Raw genomic sequence first — 25,069 nt, 5'->3', positions numbered from 1 at the left:
GCGTTCGCCCACACCCGCTCCACCGCAGTGACAAAAAAAAATTTTTTTTGGATCGCTGCACATTCACTTTACACGCACTGCGGCGATAAAAAAATCAGTTTTGATATTTTTTATCAACCGCAGCGGTCTCCGGTACTTCGCTAGCCTCCCATTTGTAAGACAGGCTTGCTTTTTTTTTCTTGGGTAGTCTCAGGGAATACCCCTAAATTTAGTTGCCCACATGTCCAACAGGGGGTATTCCTCTGAAGAGGCCTACAGGCTTCTGACCCAGTCGGATGAGGAGTGGGAACCCTCATCTGATGAATCCAGCGGGTCAGAATACGAACCTGTAGAAAGCAGTGGCTCTCTGACCCAAAGTTCGGACGAGGAGGCTGAGGTCCCTGATACCACCAGGCGTACCCGGCCCCGTGTCGCTAGACCGCAGGTTGCGCAGGATCCGCTTCAAGAGCAGCAGAGTGGGGCTGGTGCTGTCGGATTACGTGGTGAGGCATACACCAGCAGCCCAGCCCTTCCTGGACCTAGTACCAGCACTGCCGTAGAACATGGTGAAGTAGCGAGCACCAGAAGGGCAGTTGAAGCTGGTACGGTGGCACGTGCAGTAGTGACCCCGTCGCAGCCACCGCAAAGACGTGCCCGTAGAGCCCCTAGAGTCCCTGAGGTGCTGGCAAACCCTGATTGACAGTCCCCAACTTCAGCCACACCTGTAGTTCCCCCTTTCACCGCCCAGTCTGGAGTTCGGGTTGAGACAGCTCAGATCGATTCGGCCCTGGGATTTTTTGAGCTGTTCTTGACTGCGGAGCTCTTAGACTTAGTTGTGGCAGAGACAAACCGGTATGCCACACAATTTATAACCGCTAACCCGGGAAGCTTTTATGCCCAGCCTTTCCGGTGGAAACCAGTCCAAGTTTCCGAATTTAAAACTTTTCTGGGCCTCCTCCTCAACATGGGCCTGACAAAAAAGCATGAATTGCGGTCATATTGGTCCACGAACCCGATTCATCACATGCCCATGTTCTCTGCTGCTATGTCCAGGACACGATTTGAGACCATCCTGCGTTTCCTGCACATTAGTGACAACACCGCCTCCCGTCCCAGGGGCCACCCTGCTTTTGACCGGCTCCACAAAGTTCGGCCCCTCATAGACCATTTCAACCTGAAATTTGCAGATATGTATACCCCAGAGCAAAACATCTGCGTAGACGAGTCCCTTATACATTTTACCGGGCGCCTTGGCTTCAAACAATACATCCCAAGCAAGCGCGCCCGGTATGGGGTCAAATTGTATAAGCTCTGTGAAAGGGCCACAGGCTATACCCACAAATTTCGTGTCTATGAGGGAAAAGATCAGACCCTGGAGCCGGTCGGTTGCCCTGACTACCTGGGAGCAGTGGGAAGATAGTCTGGGACTTGGTGTCACCCTTATTCGGCAAGGGGTACCATCTTTATGTGGACAATTTTTACACAAGTGTGGCCCTCTTTAGGCATTTGTTTCTAGAACGGATTGGCGCCTGTGGTACCGCGCGAACTAGTCGCGCAGGCTTCCCCCAACGGCTCGTTAGCACCCGTCTTGCAAGGGGGCAGAGGGACGCACTGTGTAACGAAGAACTGCTCGCTGTGAAATGGAGAGACAAGCGTGACGTTTACATGCTCTCCTCCATTCACGCAGACACGACAATACAAATTGAGCGAGCAACCCGTGTCATTGAAAAGCCCCTCTCAGTCTACGACTATAACCTTCACATGGGAGGGGTGGACTTCAATGACCAGATGTTGTCTCCGTATTTAGTTTCCCGCAGAACCAGACGCTGGTATAAGAAGGTGTCTGTATATTTGATTCAATTGGCTCTGTACAATAGTTTTGTTCTCTACAGTAAGGCTGGGAGAACTGGATCCTTCCTCAAATTTCAGGAAGAGATCATCGAGAACCTCCTGTACCCAGGAGGTTCCGTGGCCCCATCCACCAGTGTAGTTAGCCGTCTACACGAGCGACATTTCCCCAATGTCGTTCCTGGTACCTCAACCCACCCGTCACCCCGAAAAAGATGTTGTGTCTGTAGCAGGAGTGGAATAGGGCGTGACACCCGCTATTTCTGTCCTGACTGTCCTGACCACCCTGCCCTATGCTTACGGGAGTGTTTCCGGAAGTACCACACACAGGTACACCTAGCATAGGGATCATCTCACCAGGACAGGCACACAGGGCTATTAGGGCCCATTCACTCATACAGCTGCTGCAAACGTCTCCTTTCACATGGGACAAAGTGCATAACGCACTTCGCCAAATCTTTGGGCGATTTGCGCTTTGCACATTGACCCATGGAGACGGAGAGGTTTGTTCTATAAAGGTAAAAAAACAAAAAAAACAAAAAAAAAACACCAGTAAGCAAACACGTTAATGTTTAGTTCAAAAAGTTAAAGTTTACATGTTCTGTTCCAAAGTTAATAAAATTATTGTGATGCGGCCTGGTTTTTTCTTTTTTTTTTTTTTTTTTTTCTTTTTTTACCTTCCATGTGGACCAACCGATCGACTAGCTGCAGCACCGATGTGCATTCTGACAGAAGCATTGCGCTGCTGTCAGATTACACGCAAGTCGGTGTATGCGGCGCTGCAAGACGAGATTTCTACTCTGCAGTAACAGATACGTTTGCCGAAGCATACGAGCTGAGGAGGAGGCGGCGTTCCTATGCTTTGGCAAACACTTTGTATGTAAAAAAAAAATCCTGGCAATGATTTATTCATCCACATCGATTGATGTGAATGGAGAAATCTGGTTTGCCAGGGCATACGAGCTAAGTGGGTATGGATGTAGGGCGGAGCTCCTATGTCCTGGCAGACGCCTTTCCCCTCCATTTTTTTTTTTTTTGGCAGAGATTTTTTCATCCACATTGATCGATGCGAATGAAGAAATCTGTGCCGTTCATTTTTTTCTTTCAGCCCAGAGGCTGAACGGAAAAAAAAATCTCATTACCTGTATGCTCAATATAAGGAGAATAGCAGAAACTCCTAATGCTGGCCATACATGTAATGACTGCGGAGACCCTCAAATGCCAGGGCAGTACAAACACACCACAACTGACCCCATTTTGGAAAGAAGACACCCCAAGGTATTCGCTGAGGGGCATATTGAGTCCATGAAAGATTTAAATTTTTGTCCTAAGTTAGCGGAAAGTGAGACTTTGTGAGAAAAAAAAAAAAAAAAAACAATTTCCGCTAACTTATGCGAAAAAAAAAAAAATTCTATGAACTTGCCAGGCCCCTCATTGGATACCTTGGGGTGTCTTCTTTCCAAAGTGGGGTCACATGTGGGGTATTTATACTGCCCTGGCTTTTTAGGGGCCCTAAAGCGTGAGAAGAAGTCTGGGATCCAAATGTCTAAAAATGCCCTCCTAAAAGGAATTTGGGCACCTTTGCGCATCTAGCCTGCAAAAAAGTGTCACACATCTGGTATCTCCGTACTCAGGGGAAGCTGGGGAATGTGTTTTGGGGTGTCATTTTACATATACCCATGCTGGGTGAGATAAACATCTTGATCAAATGCCAACTTTGTATAAAAAAAATTGGAAAAGTTGTCTTTTGCCAGGATATTTCTCTAACCCAGCATGGGTATATGTAAAATGACACCCCAAAACACATTCCCCAACTTCTCCTGAGTACGGCGATACCAGATGTGTCACACTTTTTTGCTGCCAAGGTGGGCAAAGGGGCATATATTCCAAAGTGCACCTTTCGGATTTCACAGGCCATTTTTTACACATTTTGATTGCAAAGTACTTCTCACACATTTGGGCCCCTAAATTGCCAGGGCAGTATAACTACGCCACAAGTGACCCCATTTTGGAAAGAAGACACCCCAAGGTATTCCGTGAGGGGCATGGCGAGTTCCTAGAATTTTTTAATTTTTGTCGCAAGTTAGTGGAATATGAGACTTTGTAAGAAAAAAAGAGAAAAAAAAAAATCATAATTTTCCGCTAACTTGTGACAAATTTTTTTTTTCTAGGAACTCGCCATGCCCCTCACGGAATACCTTGGGGTGTCTTCTTTCCAAAATGGGGTCACTTGTGGCGTAGTTATACTGCCCTGGCAATTTAGGGGCCCAAATGTGTGAGAAGTACCTTGCAATCAAAATGTGTAAAAAATGGCCTGCAAAATCCGAAAGGTGCACTTTGGAATATGTGCCCCTTTGCCCACCTTGGCAGCAAAAAAGTGTCACACATCTGGTATCACCGTACTCAGGAGAAGTTGGGGAATGTGTTTTGGGGTGTCATTTTACATATACCCATGCTGGGTTAGAGAAATATCCTGGCAAAAGACAACTTTTCCAATTTTTTTTATACAAAGTTGGCATTTGATCAAGATGTTTATCTCACCCAGCATGGGTATATGTAAAATGACACCCCAAAACACATTCCCCAACTTCTCCTGAGTACGGTGATACCAGATGTGTGACACTTTTTTGCTGCCAAGGTGGGCAAAGGGGCACATATTCCAAAGTGCACCTTTCGGATTTTGCAGGCCATTTTTTACACATTTTGATTGCAAGGTACTTCTCACACATTTGGGCCCCTAAATTGCCAGGGCAGTATAACTACCCCACAAGTGACCCCATTTTGGAAAGAAGACACCCCAAGGTATTCTGTGAGGGGCATGGTGAGTTCCTAGAATTTTTTATTTTTTGTCGCAAGTTAGTGGAATATGAGACTTTGTAAGAAAAAAATATATATAAAATCATCATCATTTTCCGCTAACTTGTGACAAAAAATAAAAAGTTCTATGAACTCACTATGCCCATCAGCGAATACCTTAGGGTGTCTACTTTCCGAAATGGGGTCATTTGTGGGGTTTTTCTACTGTTTGGGCATTGTAGAACCTCAGGAATCATGACAGGTGCTCAGAAAGTCAGAGCTGCTTCAAAAAGCGGAAATTCACATTTTTGTACCATAGTTTGTAAACGTTATAACTTTTACCCAAACCATTTTTTTTTTTGCCCAAACATTTTTTTTATCAAAGACATGTAGAACTATAAATTTGGCAAAAAATTTATATATGGATGTCGTTTTTTTTGCAAAATTTTACAGCTGAAAGTGAAAAATTTCATTTTTTTGCAAAAAAATCGTTACATTTTGATTAATAACAAAAAAAGTAAAAATGTCAGCAGCAATAAAATACCACCAAATGAAAGCTCTATTAGTGAGAAGAAAAGGAGGTAAAATTCATTTGGGTGGTAAGTTGCATGACCGAGCGATAAACGGTGAAAGGAGTGTAGTGCCGAAGTGTAAAAAGTGCTCTGGTCATGAAGGGGGTTTCACCTAGCGGGGCTGAAGTGGTTAAGTTTTACACAATGCCAGCATTTTTTTTACAAAAAAATTATGTATTAGTGTATCCATATTCTGAGCCATATTTATTTTTATTTTTTGGGCGATTGGCTTAGGTAGGGGCAAATTTTTTGCGGGATGAGGTGACGTTAGATTGGTATGATTTTGGGGGGCATACGCCTTTTCGATCACTTGGTGTTGCACTTTTTGTGATGTAAGGTGACAAAAATGTTTTTACGCCCTTTTTTTTTATAGTATTTATCGAACAGGGTGGATCATGTGATATATTTATAGAGCCGATCATTACAGTCGCGGCGATACCTAATATGTGTGTTTTTTTATTATAAAATAAGGGGAAAGGCGCATTCTTTTTTTTTTTTTTTTTTCTTTTTTTTTACTTTATTAATTTTTATTACTTTATTAATTTTATTTAAAACTTTTTTCTTTACTTTATTTCTGATGTTCACTTTTGGGGGTCTGATCCCCTCTGCAATATATTACAAATACATTTGTATTGTAATGCATTGCCTGTTCGTGTACTAAAGTGAGTAGTACACAAACAGGTTGCCTAGGAGGCTGGATCTCCTCGGCTCCCGTAGAAGGCAGGTCCCAATGCATGGATCAAGTCCATGCCATAGCAGCGCGGGGACTAGCAGGCACCTTGAAGGCATTGCGGCCTTTGTTGCAATTGTGACAGTCAAATACAAACTTTAAATACTGCAGTTATATTCTGTGTTTAAAAAAACACCCATTTTTTCCAAGACCCTACATCTGGGGCCTTTGTTGCATTTTTCACAGTGAAATACAAGCTTTAAATACTGCAAGTATAATCTGGGTTTTAAAAAAAACACACATTTTTTGCAAGATAATAAATTTGGGTCCTTTGCTGAATTTGTGACAGTCAAATACAAACTTTAATTACTGCAGTTATATTCTGGGTTTAAAAAAAGCACCAATTTTTTGCAAGACCCTACATCTAGGGCCTTTACTGCCTTTGTCACAGTCCAATACAAGCGTTAGATACTGCTGTTATATTCTTGTTTAAAAAAAACACCAATTTTGTGAGCGATAATAAATTTGTGGCCTTTGCTGCATTTCTGACAGTCCAATGCAAGAGTTATATACCGCTGTTATATTCTGGTATAAAAAAAACACCCATTTTGGGCAAGATAATTCATTTGCGGCTTTTGTTGCATTTGTGACAGTCAAATACAAACTTTAAATACTACTTGTTGACTATTGGCAGTTACATTGTCGCCTGATATAAATCATCTGTTAGTTTGGTGGGTGAACACAAAGAATGAGGAGAGCGTCAAATAAGGGACGTGGCGCCGGTCGTGGTGCTGCTGGTGGAGCTCCTGTTGCAGGGAGAGGATGTGGTCGATCTGTGCCAGCTACATGCACAAGTGAAACACCTTCCTCAGGTGCGAGTAGGCATCTGAACCTTCAGCGTTATTTGGTAGGGCCGAATGCGGCTCTATGAATGGTGAGGCCAGAACAAGTACAGGCAATAGTAGATTGGGTGGCTGACAGTGCCTCCAGTTCCTTCACATTGTCTCCCACCCAGTCTCCTGATGAAAGATCAGAGTTGGCAACTGCAGCCCATGTCCATCAGTCCTTAACTTCACCCCCTTGCAAATCAGCGAAGCAGTCTGAGCCCCAAGTCATGGAGCAGTCTCTTCTGCTTTTTGATGACTCTGCTAGCAGGGTTTCCCAGGGCCATCCACATAGCCCTGCCCTAGAAGTGGAAGAGATTGAGTGCACCGATGCACAGGGGAGGGCTGGCAGCCTTAGTCCTGGTGGGCAAATCCAGTCAAGTGGCCCATTGTACCACCCAATCAGCTCACCGTCCATGCCCACCTTTTCCTTGTTTTATAATGGATTTTTATGTTAAAAAGCAAAACTGGTTTAACATAATTTAATTGTAATAGCCCAAAAATATATTTAACAAAAATAAAATCTACCGTTTTAACAAATGAACATTGTATGGACACAATACACTTTTTCAAAAAATACAGAAGCCAGAGAAATAAATATCTGTATAAAACTTTTAAACTAAATATTTGATCAAACGGTTAGCAAAGACCTCATCAAGGAAGAACTTTGACAAATAATTTCCAATACATCTGAAAACAGGACCTGTTCCAGAAGATCTCTCTCTACTGACATGATCATTAGAGCATCAAGCAGTTCTTGTCCCATTGTGGCTCGCAGTCGGGTCTTGATGAGTTTTAGCTTGCTGAATGCTCTCTCACATGACACTAGTGTAAAATAAAGGGTCAACAGGTACTCATAGGTGATAGAAAGATTTTTATAAGCTGCAGAATAAAGGTTGTATTTTAACAACAACCTGTGACAGCAGAGAAAGCACTGCTTGCAAGAACCGCACTTTAATTCCTTTTGTACCTCACCTAGTTTGTCAGTAGGTGGAATCCAGTCATTAATTTCCTCCTCCACCTCCTCCTCATCATCATCAAGAATTATTTCTATCTGTGTCTCATCTTCAGAAAGACATCCTGTAAGACTTGGAAATAAGTTGGCAAAACTTATTAATTCAGTTTTGAGATAACATTCATGTACTTTGGATAACTTAGAAAATCTCTCTAGTGCCCCTCCATCTAGTGCAGCCAGCCAGTAGCGCAGGGGCAACACGTGAGGTGCACGGTGGACCGATGAGGGGCCAAATTATAACACACAGTTTATCAGTTTACTCACGGTTAGCAGAAAGCCTCTCTGGGCTAGCAGCACAGTGTTGAGGTGGACAGCACAAAATCCTCCGGGGCACGCTCTGTGGTAGGGAAGCATCAGCCAAGATGGTGGTTGAGGTGCCCTTGATGTTAGGGGTGCTTAGGGTGCTTGTTGCGGCTGAGTCCCTTGATGGTTTTTGTTGTGACACCAGTACCGTTAATGGTGGTACAACCAATAATAGTAATAATGAGGTAGGCAGTGGTAAGATGCAACTCACAACTTTTACTGGTGATGGCTTTGGTTTTGCAGCAGTACAAGAATACAGACTCTTGATGGTTTTAGAGTAGGTCTGCAAATCCACTGTTTATAGGCTTTTTAGGTTTGACCTGGAGCTGTGGGTAAGGTGTACCTTGTTACTGTTGATGTGCTCAGTCCTATTTGTTGTCCTTTCCCTACAAGCTGAACATTGGGGACAGGTAAATTCATCTGTTTCCTAGAGTTATGGTGTGGCTGCCAGAAGCTATATGTCCTCCACCATGCGCAAAGGTGTCTGTAGCCCTCAATAATGGCTGTTATCACCGATGATTCCTTAGGAAGCTTGTTTCTATTCCAGGGAGGCAAACTCTCTCCTACTGGTCAGGGATGCAAGTGTATAGTCCGGTCATGAAGGAAAACACTCTTCTGCGCCTCACATCTTAGTACCACCTCATAGCGAAGTTGGTTCCACTCACTAATCTGTGTCATGGAGTCTTCACTCTACATTTTCTCCCACTAATCTAATCTGATCTACTCAGATGTGCTCTAGACTCTGATCCATTCTCAACCCTGAACTCCACTCAGATCTGATCTCCTCCGAACTCTCCTCCGAACCCCACTAACTAGGCCTGACCTAGGTATATATAGAAGCTAAGTTTTATCCCCATCTAGTGGTGGGATGTATAAATGACACCTAATCTGCCTGGTAACAGGGATTTTGCAGATACATTAGTAAAAAGTACCACAATACAACATAATGCAATTGTCAAGATAAAAAGTGCTTTTAAGCAGTGCCCACACACACATAGTGGGACGCTGCGCTAGAACTAGCACTTTGCGATCTGTCCTAATTTTCTGAAAAGTGCGAGGATCCAAGTAGTGGGAATCCATGAACAATTGCTTATTTTCTGAAAAACTCTCTGTCATGCTTTGTATGATTTGGTCGTGCCACTCTTCAAACTGGAAGCATAGTCTCGACTTCCAAGGAGTTGAGAACATCACTTTCATCCATTAACTCGGTGGTTTTTATTGCAAAGTGTTCAGCCTTTTGTTTAAGATTGTTGAAATCAATTTTTTTCAGTTGCTCAACTGCACGTTCGACCATTTGCCATGCTACCTTGAAGTCAAGGCCACTGGTTTGTAGATATTTTGACACTGATCCTATAACATCAAAAACCTGTAAAAATATGTTTGCTGTAAGGATAATCCTAAACTGACAAAGATTGTGAAAAAGGAATGAGGCCTCAGAAGTGGTTTTCGATTCAAACAAGTTACTCTGGGAAATTACATATAAAACTTCAAGGGTGTCTAAATAAAGAGAATGTTTTTCACCAAAAATCCAATTAAGGGCCTTTTCTTTTGCCCACCTTCTTGTCTCTCAAATTTTTTGTAACTTTAAAAGTTTTTCCTGTCCATGTCTTCTATCCAGTTGGTCTTTCCAGATATTCATTCTTTTGTGGGAGTCTCCAATAAAGGTTGCCAAGCAATTTAGGAGACCAAACAAATTATTATATTCCAATACTTGACAGCAATCTTAGACACACAGGTTAAGGATATGACTATAGCACCATATATAAATCGAATCTGGCACTACCTTCGCAAATCTGTGCACGCAGTCCCACATATGCACTCCTCATATCTGCTGCACCGTCAAATGATTCACCGGCTATTTTTTGGAAATCGAATCCATGTACATCAAAGCAGGGCATTAGAAGTTTGTGAAGTCCTTTTCCTCTAGCATCTTTAACAGGGAGAATCGCCACAAGCCGTTCTTTAATGGCATCATCTTGCACATATCTCACAACTACTGTTGCTTGATCTACAATTCCAAAATCTTGCGTGGAGTCAACCTGTATACTGAATCGTTTCTCTCCGATTTCAGACACAATTACATTTTTTATGCTTTGAACTATTGCTGCAAATACTTTCTTTATTGCATTATTGGACAAAAATGTCACAAGAGATCCACGTCCAGTTGAATGTTTTCCTGATGTTTTTCTGTCTTTCAATCACTGTTTTCTTTATTCACTGTCCTGATCACATTTATCAAGGTGATTTATAAGAGGAATATCATACTGTGATAGAAGTAGGACAATTTCCAGAAAGTTCCCATGGTTTATTTTAATAATATTAAAATTGTACAGCGATTCATTTGTGCCATGGGCATAAAATGGCAATCCCTGTTTTACGAGGAGTTTTACAATATTAAATATATGGTTTAATACCTCAATATTTTGTAATATCTCCTTTCTTCTTGAGACTTGAGCCTGATTTATTAATGTGTCAATGCTTCTATTCGTTTTCATGGTAAAATAAGCACTAACAGCATCACAATGACTTTTTGAAGATTCGTGCTTATTTGCTGCCTAATAGCAATGTTGAAAATTAGAACAACCAGTAGTGAACGAAGAAGAGGAATTAGAAAAGGCAATGCATAAGCTACAAAAAAATGCTTCTAACTTTCGGTCCTTTATCTTACAACTCAGCCATGAACGCTTAATACGATCCCCATTGGACTTCTTGCGGTAATAAAAGTCTGCTTCTTGAAAAGGAAGATCTGCGTATTCAGTCCTGGTTGGCTAAAAGGGGTGATTTTTAACAAAATACTTTTTTTCTGCTATGGAACATTCAGAAGGAAGACTAAAAGATATTTCTGATGGATCACTTATAACACTTTCTGACATGTCTTCAGGAGTGATACATTCTAATTCAGGAAAATCTTCAAAAACATTTGGGTCATTCATCTGCGCTTGCTGTCTGCATTATAACACCAGCTCCTCCTCAATCACCTGTTCTTCTGTTTGTATGCTCACCTCATCTTCTATAGACACAACTGGCATGCTTGAATGAGCACTTGGGCCGGCAGAAACCTCATCAACAGGACTTATTGGTTGTAAACCACCAGCCTAAAGCAACACATCTTTTTTGTCAATCTATTTTAATCCCCCCAACAATGTTCAAAATTAAACCAAGGAACTCCAAGAACTCCATGCATGGTAACATAAAAAATAAAAATAAAAAAAACTAAGGTTAAACAATTCATACTTGCCTTACATGTAAGATTTTATGTCTTAAAAAAAGCAAAACTGATCACTATCAAGTATTGAAAGTCAAGTATGCACACTCCTTGATAATCCATCATGAATCTTAACAAACGTAAAACTTCATCATGCACATCGCACATGCCAACAGACTACCGTTTATATACTCGAGAAACTTTAGTGGTAAACTTAATTTTAACCTCCTCCCGACCGCCTAACGTAGGGATGCGTCCTGCGGGCGGCTGGGTTATTCCTCCTTGACGCATCCATGCGTCATCTCGCGAGACACGAGATGACGCGCATATCCGGCCCGCACATGCGCGGTGCGGGTCGGCAAAAGTCACAGAAGGAGTTGATCACCAGCCTACCAGCCAATGATCAGTGCTGGCAGGTTGGTGACTTTTAAAATAACGAACCACAAGCCATTAACACATTATATTTATAAATATGTGTTAAATGTCTTGGTCCTTTTCGTCGGTTGGTCCCATCAGAGAGCACAGATCACAGTGAGTACACCAAGCACTACAGATCACCCCCCTATCACCCCAATTAACTCCTTGATCACCCCTGTCAATCACTAGTGAAAGGGAAGAAATTGAGCAGTGTAAACTGTCACTTATTTTTTTCACCAGTATTGACTGTTAGGTTTAGGTTAGTTTAGGCCGATTTGGTAGGTAGTTAGCTTCAGTTAGCCCCAGCCCACCTCACCGCAGTCACTGATTCGCTGATTAGCGTATTGCAGCGAATCGCTAATCAGCATTGGTACTTTATAGTATCTGTAAGTGATCAGAACTGATCACAGTCAGATCTATAATAGTATTAGTGTCACCTTAGCTCGCCCTCCACCGAAAACGCAGTGTTTGCCCGATCAGGCCTGATTGGTCACCCACACGTGCAGTCACCCACGCCCGCCCCGCCGCAGTGACAAAATGTTTTTTTATCACTGCACAATCACTACACAAGCGCTGCGGCGATAAAAAAAAATCAGTTTTGATATTTTTTATCAATCGCAGCGGCTTCCTGTACTTTGCTAGCCTCCCATTTGTAAGACAGGCTCCTATGTCCTGGCAGAAGCGTTTCCCCTCTTTTTTTTTCTTTTGCACATTTTTGGGCAGAGATTTTTTCATCCACATTGATCGATGCAAATGAATAAATCTCATTACCCATATGCTCAATATAAGGAGAATAGCAGAAACTCCTAATGCTGGCCATACATGTAATGATTGCACCCTCAAATGCGAGGGCAGTACAAACACCCCACAAATGACCCCATTTTGGAAAGAAGACACCCCAAGGTATTCGCTGAGTGGCATATTGAGTCCATGAAAGATTAAACTTTTTGTCACAAGTTAGCGGAAAGGGAGACTTTGTGAGTTAAAACAATAATAATTTCCGCTAACTTGTGCCAAAAGAAGAAAAAAAATTCTATGAACTCGCCATGCCCCTCACGGAATACCTTGGGGTGTCTTCTTTCCAAAATGGGGTCACATGTGGGGTATTTATACTGCCCTGGCATTTTAGGGGCCCTAAAGCGTGAGAATAAGTCTGGAATCCAAATGCCTAAAAATTCCCTCCTAAAAGGTACTCATTGGAATTTGGACCCCTTGCGCACCTAGGCTGCAAAAGAAATCACACATGTGTTATCGCCGTACTCAGGAGAAGTAGGGAAATGTGTTTTGGGGTGTATTTTTACATATACCCATGCTGGGTGAGAGAAATATCTCTGTAAAATGACAACTTTGTATAAAAAAAATGGAAAAAGTTGTCTTTTACAGAGATATTTATCTCACCCAGCATGGGTATATGTAAAAATGCACCCCAAAACACATTGCACTACTTCTTCTGACTACGGTGATACCACATGTGTGACACTTTTTTGCAGCCTAGGTGCGCAAAGGGGCCCAAATTCCAATGAGTACCTTTACAATTTCACAGGGCATTTTCTAAGCATTTGGATTCCAAACTACTTCTCACGCTTTAGGTTCCCTAAAATGCCAGGGCAGTATAAATACCCCAAAAGTGACCCCATTTTGGAAAGAAGACACCCAAAGGTATTTCGTGAGGGGCATGGCGAGTTCATTTAAAATTGTATTTTTTTGTCACAAGTTAGTGGAATATCAGACTTTGTAAGAAAAAAATATATAAATATCAATTTCCGCTAACTTGTGACAAAAAATTAAAACTTCCATGAACTCACTATGCCCATCAGCGAATATAGGGTGTCTACTTTCTGAAATGGGGTCATTTGTGGGGTGTTTCTACTGTCTGGGCATTGTAGAACCTCAGGAAACATGACAGGCGCTCAGAAAGTCAAAGTGTGTAAATTCATTTTTTTGCGCCATAGTTTGTAAACACTATAACTTTTACCCAAACCAATAAATATACACTTATTGCATTTTTTTTTTTTATCAAAGACATGTAGAACAATAAATTTAGAGAAAAAATTATATAGAAATGTAGTTTTATTTGAAAAATTTTACAACAGAAAGTGAAAAATGTAATTTTTTTGCAAAAATTTCGGTCATTTTTGATTAATATCAAAAAAAGTAGAAATGTCAGCAGCAATGAAATACCACCAAATACAAGCTCTATTAGTGAGAAGAAAAGGAGGTAAAATTCATTTGGGTGGTAAGTTGTTGACCGAGCAATAAACCGTGAAAGTAGTGTAGTGCAGAATTGTAAAAAGTGGTCTGGTCATTAAGGGGGTTTAAACTAGGGGGGCTGGTTAAAACACAGATCCACGGGTCCATGCTAGTTAAGATAGAATTTTGTTCACATTAAATGCTGGGCAATATCGAGTTACCAGTAGTGCTAGTGTACTTAGCTGTACGTTGACCGCAATGCCGGGTACAGACACAGACAACAGCGGGCTGATTTACAATACAGTGCAGCTATTGCTGATGACTGCCACCTATCGGTACCCTTTCCACGTCACTGTTGCAGTGGTGGCTGTAGTGAGCCACAAGTAGGAACACTAGCTGGCAAGATAACGCTAACCGAATGTGCCTGCTGCATTTAGGCAAGGTCATCTAATAGCTTTGGAGCTGGGCGTGTGCACTGAGATGCACAAAAGTAGGTACCGTAACTGTTTAATTGTTACAGGATGCCTAGGTAAAATCTAACAAAATAATAAAAATCACAGGATTTCATTGCCACAAGTTTTAGATTGGGGCTCACCATAGAGTTGCAGTGCCTCCTTGTGATGTCACGGCGCGCGGTGTATGCAAAGGGTGGGGGAGATCGTGAGGAGGAGCAAGCAAGTACCGTATTTTTTACCGTAGGTTTTAGAGGGGGACAATAAGAAAAACATATTTTTCATTATACCTCGGCTCAGACCACCAATCAGACCCCCAATGTTAATCAGACCTCAGCTAACAGCCTCACTAAGATCCCCAATGTTAATAAGAGCCCAATAAGACCTCAAATCAGACCCCCAATCAGACCTGAGCTCTGACCCCAATATGAATGACACTCAATCAGACCTCAGATAAGAGCCCCATGTCTCTCATCATCCCCCAGCAGCCTCTCCATCAGCCCCCAGTGCCTCTCATCTGCCCCCAGTGCCTCTCATCAGCCCCCAGCAGCCTCTCAACAGCCCCCAGTGCCTCTCATCAGCCCTCCAGTGCCTCTCATCAGCCCTCCAGTGCCTTTCATCAGCCCCCAGCAGCCTCTCATCAGCCCCCAGTGCCTCCATATGCGTTCTCGGCGTTACTATCCCACTTCTATACCCCCTTGAAAAAATACTTCTGGCGATGATGGAAGAGGATGTGGCACAGGAGAAGGAAGAAGAATTGTGATCATTTCAAAGGGGTTCCGGCCAGTCATTCACAAGTGGCTCCGAGGGTGGTTCCTGCACCGACAAATGCCAGGTACACAATTGTCCAGCCAGGGCACAGTTCTAGAGGATGAGGAGGTGGGGGATGAGGAGGAGGAGATGGAGGAGGGGGAACCGTGTTCACAGCAGGGTGGCACCAAACCAGCTCATGGCCATCACTGGCGCGTGGCTGGCGGCATACAGAGGACACAGAAGATACACCTCCCACAGAGGACAGCTTGTCATTGCCTCTGGGCAGCCAGACACACATGAGCGATTACATGCTGCAGTGCCTCCGCAATGACCGCTGAGTTGGCCACATTCTAACTTGTGCTGATTACTGGGTGGCTATGCTGCTGGATCACTGTTAAAAGGACAATGTATCGTCCTTAATTCTGTCACTGGAGCGTGATCGTAAGATGCGCGAGTACAAGCGCACTTTGGTAGACACTCTACTGGTAGCATTATCACCTGACAGTGGGGGCACAGTGGAAGCACAAGGCGAAGGCAGAGAAGGAGGAAGAGGTCGCCAACGCAGCTGTGTCAGCGCCAGCACCTCAGAAGGCAGGGTTAGCATGGCCGACATGTGGAAAAGCTTTGTCACCTCGCAGCAACAACCGGCCCCAACTGCTGATATGGAGTGTGTTAGCAGGAGGCAGCATTTGAACAACATGGTGGAACAGTACCTGTGCACACGCCTACACGTACTGACTGATGGTTCTGCCCCATTCAACTTCTGGGTCTCCAAATTGTCCACATGGCCAGACCTTGCCTTGTATGCCTTGAAGGTGCTGGCCTGCCCTGCAGCCAGGGTACTCTCTGAACGTGTATTTAGTACGGCAGGAGGCGTCATTACAGACAGACGCAGCCGCCTGTCCACAGCCAACGTGGACAAGCTCACGTTCATTAAAATGAACCAGGCTTGGATCCCACAAGACTTGTCTGTACCTTGTGCAGAATAGACATTTATACCACCATCAAACATACATTCTTGTACTCAAGTCAAGTGCAATGATTCTTTGTTTTATTTTTATTTTTATTTGTCCCAATATTTTGAATTATGAATTTATGGTAAAAGTTGGAGAATCCTAAAAAGTGTTGAAGTTCCTTTAAGGAGGATGGTCCTACCCAATCTTGGATAGCCTGAACCTTACTGGGATCCTTTTTGAAATGAATTAGGAGTAAGAATATACCCAAAATAGGGAATCTCTTGAACTCCAAATACACATTTTTCCAACTTAACAGATAGATGATTCTCTCTGAGGATTTTAAGAACGAATCTGACGTGCGAAACATGGTTCTTCCATTCCGATGAAAAGACAAGAATATCATGAAGATAAACAATCAAAACCTTGCCGATAAGCTCTCTGAAAATGTCGTTCATAAAGTTCTGAAACACAGCTGGGGCATTGCAGAGACCAAATGACATAACAAGATACTCAAAGTGTCCCTCTGGAGTGTTAAAGGCAGTCTTCCATTCATCACCCTCCTTAATACGAATCAGGATATAAGCCCTCCTCAGATCGAGTTTAGAAAACCAAGAAGCACCCAAGACCTGGATTTACATAAAGTGTGCTATAATTGTTTAAACAAAATTATGCAGGTGCATAAATTTGGGCACCACAAAAAATAAATTAAATCAATATTTTGTAGATCCTCCTTTTGCAGAAATTACAGCCTTTAAACGCTTGCTGTAGGTTCCAATGAGAGTCTGGATTCTGGTTGAAGGTATTTTGGACCATTCCTCTTTACAAAACATCTTTAGTTCATTCAGGTTTGATGGCTTCCGAGCATGGACAGCTCTCTTTAAGTCACACCACAGATTTTCAATTATATTCAGGTCTGGGGACTGAGATGGCCATTCCAGAACGTTGTACTTGTTCCTCTGCATAAACAGACATAAGATCAATGGATAGATAAATCGACGCAGTACCAACAAACCACCGCTAGATGATGGTATAACCCACTATCACTTTCTCACCAGCACAGAATTATTTAACATTACATATGATAAGATATAAATGCTATATCTTTATCAAAAAGACCAATAATTAATACATCAAGAGAAACTCAGGATTTTCTGTTTACCAACAGGTTATAACATGACAAAATACAGATTAATACAAGAACAATAAATGTTGTCCCTTGACTCTGTCTCAGCCTATGACAATCAAAAATATTAATTATATTAATATGATATTATATCCTACTCGGCAATAAGACTATGGAAATATAATTTCCCAGAGTTTTTCCTCTACTCAGACAATGTCTAATCTCCCATTAGCAATATGCATCTTTGCTAAGAGGACAACTAGCATTAGTGAGGTGTTTAACACTATACGTTCCCACAGTATGGGAACTCTTGACAATATGCTGAGAGGAATATCTTATTAATATCACAAGCAAAAAGTATAACATATGTTACAAAGTCAAGGATGGACAGAGTTTCGGATGGGACCAGTTCTCAGGAGTTCTCTAGTGGTCAAAATATAATTCAAGTTTCTTTTAATATCCTTTATGGATCTTTTCTTTCTTATGAGGACCCTCTTCCTTGATATGATTTGGATCAGATCTGATGGTTTTGATCTCCATACCCCTATGTTTCTATCCAGCCATACTTATCCTCCCTGATATTTTACGTTACTTCCTCCTGGATTTTGATCTCCCAATCAACTGAGGAGGGTGTAACATATGTTAATACTACTATGATGTAATCTTAACCCTTGATATGCCAAAGAAAACAAGTTATAAAATGATGTACTATTGTCCATCTGCCTCTAGATGGCACTGTTGTACCACATAACAATTTCAACATTAATTCTAAAAACCTAATAAATACGTTCACATGACCTTATTAACCTCTCCAATATGCATCAGTATTAAGGGTTTCTTCCTGACACTTTTAATTACCCCTAATCTAGACATGTTGGAGTCACCATCTTCTACTGTCTTCTTAGGGACAATGGACAATGGTTCCTTTTACTTGACATCCGGGTTCATTAACTTGCCCACATGGCTACTAATAACATTCAGTTCGCCCCATGAAATCCAATTAGTAGGAAGAAAACTTCAATACTTTCTAAATCTTAAAAAGTCTATATCTAATCAGTGAAATACACACAGCATAAAATATATTCTAAACTAATATATATATATATATATATATATACACACACACAGAAGAAAAACGGACAGCACTCCAAGTAAAATGAATGGTGTTTATTCACCCATGTGCCCATGTGGATGGCAACGTTTCAGCTCATACAAGAGCCTTTCTCAAGCAATAAACACAGTGTAAAAGTGGGGTATATATAATCCCACCCCTTATTACATCACAATGTAATCAATTAGCAAACATAGACAATAAAGTGCAATTAGTACATATATAAAAAAGTGCAAATAGTGCATATATACAAAAGCAGGCTATAAATATGAATGTCATATACATCAGTATCAAAATACAACGCTGGTGTGTACAAATGACATAATAAAGTGAAACAAAAATGACATAAAAGTGTATTAATCAATTAGTACCAACCAGGTGCACAATTAGTGGGAGGAGCGAGAAGATATGATGCTGCCAAAGGGAGGGGGGAGCGACGACATACCCGGTGTCACTACATACGCCGCACATGTCCAATACCGCCCCACGTCCGGCGTTCGGATGGAAGTAGTACGCAGGCGCTGAGTCGCATGAGAATCAAGCTGTGGCTTCCTCTGATGACGTAGCCGGGACATGCGCGCAAGTATGGAGAAGCTTCGTGGGCCATCTTGCAAGTGGTAAAACTCCTTACCTATGACACACAGCGCAGATGCTAAATCGACGGTGAATTATTCTCACATATAACAGCGAGAATATGCGCATAGCAAAACAGCAAGAGAAATACACTTAATCAGCCATCACTCAGGAAATAAATAAAAATTGGAAATTCCAATTTTAATTTTTTTCCTGAGTGATGGCTGATTAAGTGATTTAGCGTCTGCGCTGTGTGTCATAGGTAAGGAGTTTTACCACTTGCAAGATGGCCAACGAAGCTTCTCCATACTTGCGCGCATGTCCCGGCTGCGTCATCAGAGGAAGCCACAGCTTGATTCTCATGCGACTCAGCGCCTGCTTACTGCTTCCATCCGAACGCCGGACGTGGGGCGGTATTGAATACTAATTGCACTTTATTGTCTATGTTTGCTAATTGATCACATTGTGATGTAATAAGGGGTGGGATTATATATACCCCACTTTTACACTGTGTTCATTGCTTGAGAAAGGCTCTTGTATGAGCTGAAACGTTGCCATCCACATGGGCGAATAAACACCATTCATATTACTTGGAGTGCTGTCCGTCTTTCTTCTGTATCAAGACGGGGTAAGCGGCTACATCCCTGGACCTAGCACCCATCTTGTTTTTCCGGTGCCGCCATTATTTTCCTTTTATATATATATATATATATATATATATATATACACATATAGTTCAGACCAAAGTTTAGACACACCTTCTCATTCAAAGAGTTTTCTTTATTTTTATTACTATGACAATTGTAGATTCACACTGAAGGCATCAAAACTATGAATTAACACATGTGGAATTATATACATAACAAAAAAGTGTGAAACAACTGAAAATATGTCATATTCTAGGTTCTTCAAAGTAGCCACCTTTTGCTTTGATTACTGCTTTGCACACTCTTGGCATTCTCTTGATGAGCTTCAAGAGGTAGTCACCTGAAATGGTCTTCCAACAGTCTTGAAGGAGTTCCCAGAGATGCTTAGCACTTGTTGGCCCTTTTGCCTTCACTCTGCGGTCCAGCTCACCCCAAACCATCTCGATTGGGTTCAGGTCCAGTGACTGTGGAGGCCAGGTCATCTGGCGCAGCACCCTATCACTCTCCTTCATGGTCAAATAGCCCTTACACAGCCTGGAGGTGTGTTTGGGGTCATTGTTCTGTTGAAAAATAAATGATGGTCCAACTAAACGCAAACCGGATGGAATAGCATGCCGCTGCAAATTGCTGTGGTAGCAATGCTGGTTCAGTATGTCTTCAATTTTGAATAAATCCCCAACAGTGTCACCAGCAAAGCACCCCCACACCATCACACCTCCTCCTTCATGCTTGACGGTGGGAACTAGGCATGTCCATCCGTTCACCTTTTCTGCGTCGCACAAAGACATGGTGGTTGGAACCAAAGATCTCAAATTTGGACTCATCAGACCAAAGCACAGATTTCCACTGGTCTAATGTCCATTCCTTGTGTTCTTTAGCCCAAACAAGTCTCTTCTGCTTGTTGCCTGTCCTTAGCAGTGGTTTCCTAGCAGATATTCTACCATGAAGGCCTGATTCACACAGTCTCCTCTTAACAGTTGTTCTAGAGATGTGTCTGCTACTAGAACTGTGTGTGGCATTGACCTGGTTTCTAATCTGAGCTGCTGTTAACCTGCGATTTCTGAGGCTGGTAACTCGGATGAACTTATCTTCCGCAGCAGAGGTGACTCTTGGTCTTACTTGCCTGGGGCGGTCCGCATGTGAGCCAGTTTCTTTGTAGCGCTTGATGGTTTTTGTGACTGCACTTGGGGACACTTTCAAAGTTTTCCCAATTTTTCGGACTGACTGACCTTCATTTCTTATAGTAATGATGGCCACTCGTTTTTCTTTACTTAGCTGCTTTTTTCTTGCCATAATACAAATTCTAACAGTCTATTCAGTAGGACTATCAGCTGTGTATCCACCTGACTTCTCCACAACGCAACTGATGGTCCCAACCCCATTTATAAGGCAAGAAAATCCCACTTATTAAACCTGACAGGGCACACCTGTGAAGTGAAAACCATTTCAGGTGACTACCTCTTGAAGCTCATCAAGAGAATGCTAAGAGTGTGCAAAGCAGTAATCAAAGCAAAAGGTGGCTACTTTGAAGAACCTAGAATATGACATTTTCAGTTGTTTCACACTTATTTGTTATGTATATAATTCCACATGTGTTAAATAATAGTTTTGATGCCTGCAGTGTAAATCTACAATTTTCCTAGTCATGAAAATAAAGAAAACTCTTTGAATGAGAAGGTGTGTCCAAACTTTTGGTCTGTACTGTACGTTCAAACTATAGTTTCTCTTCCTCTAAGAGGATACTCATTAAAATCAAAGAGCTCCGGGTCAGTTCATCTTCCCATTTCACAGTCAAATTTGCTGATGATATACGATCAGCTGGTCTAACATGGAGGCGAAGACCCTTGGGGACAATTTTGTGCTCTAAGTAGCTCTCAATAGATTTTATTTCCCACCAGGATTTGATATTTTCCTTATATTTGACATATAATTCATGAAAGACCTGTTTACATGATGAGGACGTAACCATACCTGGAATGTCCCTGTCTGAAAAGATATCCTTGGACTCACTGATCAGGGCTTCAGTGAAAAGTGTACCAGAAAGAAAATTGGCCATAACAAGAGGGAAATACTAAGTTCCAGCTAAATTCAATCACATTGATATATTGTGGTTAGAAAAATTCATCTATGTTCGAGCAAAAAAAACAACAAACTAAAATCACAGTTTTTCCTCAATATGTTCCTAACTGTGGAAACAGACGGCTGAAATCTCTGAGACAGCTTTCTGCATCCTTCCCCTAAACCATGATGGTGAACAATCTTTGTCTTCAGGTCATTTGAGAGTTGTTTTGAGACCCCCATGTTGCTACTCTTCAGAGAAAATTAAAAGAGGAGAGAAACTTACAATTGACCCCCTTAAATACTCTTTCTCATAATTGGATTCACCTGTGTATGTAGGTCAGGGGTCACTGAGCTTACCAAGCCAATTTAAGCTCCAATAATTCGTTCTAAAGGTTTTGGAATAAATAAAATGACAACAGTGCCCAAATATATGCACCTGCCTAATTTTGTTTAAACAATTATAGCACACTTTCTGTAAATCCAATAAACTTCATTTCACTTCTCAAATATCACTGTGTGTGTCTCCTATAAGATATATTTAACTGACATTTTTTATCGTAACAACCAACGATTTATACAGGAAAATCATGACGATTAACAAGGTTGCCCAAACTTTCGCATCCCACTGTATGGATACCCCCGGGTATGAGGCAGGGATAAAAAGTACACAAATACTGGATGCTATAGACCAGAGGCGGCACTCAGAACCCTCTTTGTGGGCAACCGCGTCCTGGAAAAAGTCTATGGTGTACCAATATACCTTAGATTTTTCCTGCCATTCATCAGCGCAGGGCGCACTATGAACAGCGCAGGCAGCGCATTAAATGTGGGCAGGCTATTATAGTACATGGATTAGACTATTATATCTAAATGATAAAGTACATGGAAGATATACTATATTGGTATATAAGTGCAAGATAATGCACCTGGGGCGTAAAAACCCAAAAGCAGAATTAAAAATCTGTGATACAGTCCTAACCTCAGTATCTGAGGAAAGGGATTTAGGGGGTCATTATTTCAGAAGACTTAACCCCTTAAGGACTCAGCCCTATTTCACCTTAAGGACTTGGCCATTTTTTGCAAATCTGACCAGTGTCACTTTAAGTGCTCATAACTTTAAAACGCTTTGACTTACCCAGGCCGTTCTGAGATTGTTTTTTCGTCACATATTGTACTTCATGACACTGCTAAAATTGGGTAAAAAAAGTTAATTTGTTTGCATAAAAAAATACCATATTTACCAAAAATTTTGAAAAATTTGCAAATTTCAAAGTTTCAGTTTCTCTACTTCTGTAATACATAGTATTACCCCCAAAAATTGTGATGACTTTATATTCCCCATATGTCTACTTCATGTTTTTAGCATTTTGGGAATGATATTTTATTTTTTGGGGATGTTACAAGGCTTAGAAGTTAGAAGCAAATTTAGAAATTTTTCAGAAATCTTCAAAATCCAATTTTTATGGACCAGTTCAGGTTTTAAGTCATATTGTGAGGCTTGGATAATAGAAACCTCCCAAAAATGACCCCATTCTAGAAACTACACCCCTCAAGGTATTCAAAACTGTTTTTTCAAACTTTATTAACCCTTTAGGTCTTCCACAAGAGTTAATGGCAGATTGAGAAACAATTTCAAAATTTCTATTTTTTGGAAAATTTTCCAATATAATTATTTTTTCCAGGAGTAAAGCAAGGGTTAACTGCCAAAAAAACCTCAATATGGGTTGCCCTGATTCTGTAGTTTGCATAAACACCCCATATGTGGTCGTAAATAGAGTTGAGCGAACACCTGGATGTTCGGGTTCGAGAAGTTCGGCCGAACTAAAAAGGCTGTAAAACAGCCCAGGAAAGGTGAAGAGGGCTGAAAAAGGCAGCAAAATGTAGTTAAATCCCCTGCAAACAAATGTGGATAGGGAAATGAATAAAAATAAAAATAAAATAAATTTAATTTAACCAATATCAATTGGAGAGAGGTCCCATAGCAGAGAATCTGGCTTCATGTCAGCAGAGAATCAGTCTTCATGTCATAGCAGAGAATCATGCTTCGCATCACCCACCACTGTAACAGTCCATTGTCAGATATTTAGGCCCTGGCACCCAGGCAGAGGAGAGAGGTCCCATAACAGAGATTCAGGCTTCATGTCAGCAGAGAATCAGTCTTCATGTCATAGCAGAGAATCATGCTTAACGTCACCCACCACTGTAACAGTCCATTGTCAGATATTTAGGCCCAGGCACCCAGGCAGAGGAGAGAGGTCCCATAACAGAGATTCAGGCTTCATGTCAGCAGAGAATCAGTCTTCATGTCATAGCAGAGAATCATGCTTCATGTCACCCACCACTGTAACAGTCCATTGTCAGATATTTAGGCCCAGGCACCCAGGCAGAGGAGAGAGGTCCCATAAAAGAGATTCAGGCTTCATGTCAGCAGAGAATCAGTCTTCATGTCATAGCAGAGAATCATGCTTCGCATCACCCACCACTGTAACAGTCCATTGTCAGATATTTAGGCCCAGGCACCCAGGCAGAGGAGAGAGGTCCCATAACAGAGATTCAGGCTTCATGTCAGCAGAGAATCAGTCTTCATGTCATAGCAGAGAATCATGCTTCACGTCACCCACCACTGTAACAGTCCATTGTCAGATATTTAGGCCCAGGCACCCAGGCAGAGGAGAGAGGTCCCATAACAGAGATTCAGGCTTCATGTCAGCAGAGAATCAGTCTTCATGTCATAGCAGAGAATCATGCTTCATGTCACCCACCACTGTAACAGTCCATTGTCAGATATTTAGGCGCAGGCACCCAGGCAGAGGAGAGAGGTCCCATAAAAGAGATTCAGGCTTCATGTCAGCAGAGAATCAGTCTTCATGTCATAGCAGAGAATCATGCTTCGCATCACCCACCACTGTAACAGTCCATTGTCAGATATTTAGGCCCTGGCACCCAGGCAGAGGAGAGAGGTCCCATAACAGAGATTCAGGCTTCATGTCAGCAGAGAATCAGTCTTCATGTCAGATATTTAGACCCAGGCAGAGGAGAGAGGTCCCATAACAGAGATTCAGGCTTCATGTCAGCAGAGAATCAGTCTTCATGTCATAGCAGAGAATCATGCTTCACGTCACCCAACACTTGAACAGGCCACTGTCAGATATTTTTAGGCCCTGGCACCCAGACAGAGGAGAGGTTCATTGAACTTTGGGTTGCCCCGCAATATAATGGTAAAATGAAAATAAAAATAGGAATGAATGAGGAAGTGCCCTGGAGTACAATAATATATGGTTAAAGGGATTCTGTCACCTCCCCTAAGGCAAAAAACGATTTAAAACCAGCCATGCAGCACAGCTTACCTGGATTAGGCTGTGCTGTTCAATCTTGAAATCCGTCCAGCAGTTAGTTCAAAAAACGAGTTTGATCAATGAGGAAATGCGTCCTGAAGGTGCCCAGAGGGGCGTTTTTTTCTTCTGAGAGAGCCCAGTCCCGCCCCTTTTTCAGTGCCCAGCCCGCCTTCCTTGTA

This window comes from Bufo gargarizans, chromosome 3, assembly GCF_014858855.1.
Source record: "Bufo gargarizans isolate SCDJY-AF-19 chromosome 3, ASM1485885v1, whole genome shotgun sequence".
NCBI lineage: Eukaryota > Metazoa > Chordata > Amphibia > Anura > Bufonidae > Bufo > Bufo gargarizans.
This window is presented reverse-complemented; position numbering follows the sequence as displayed.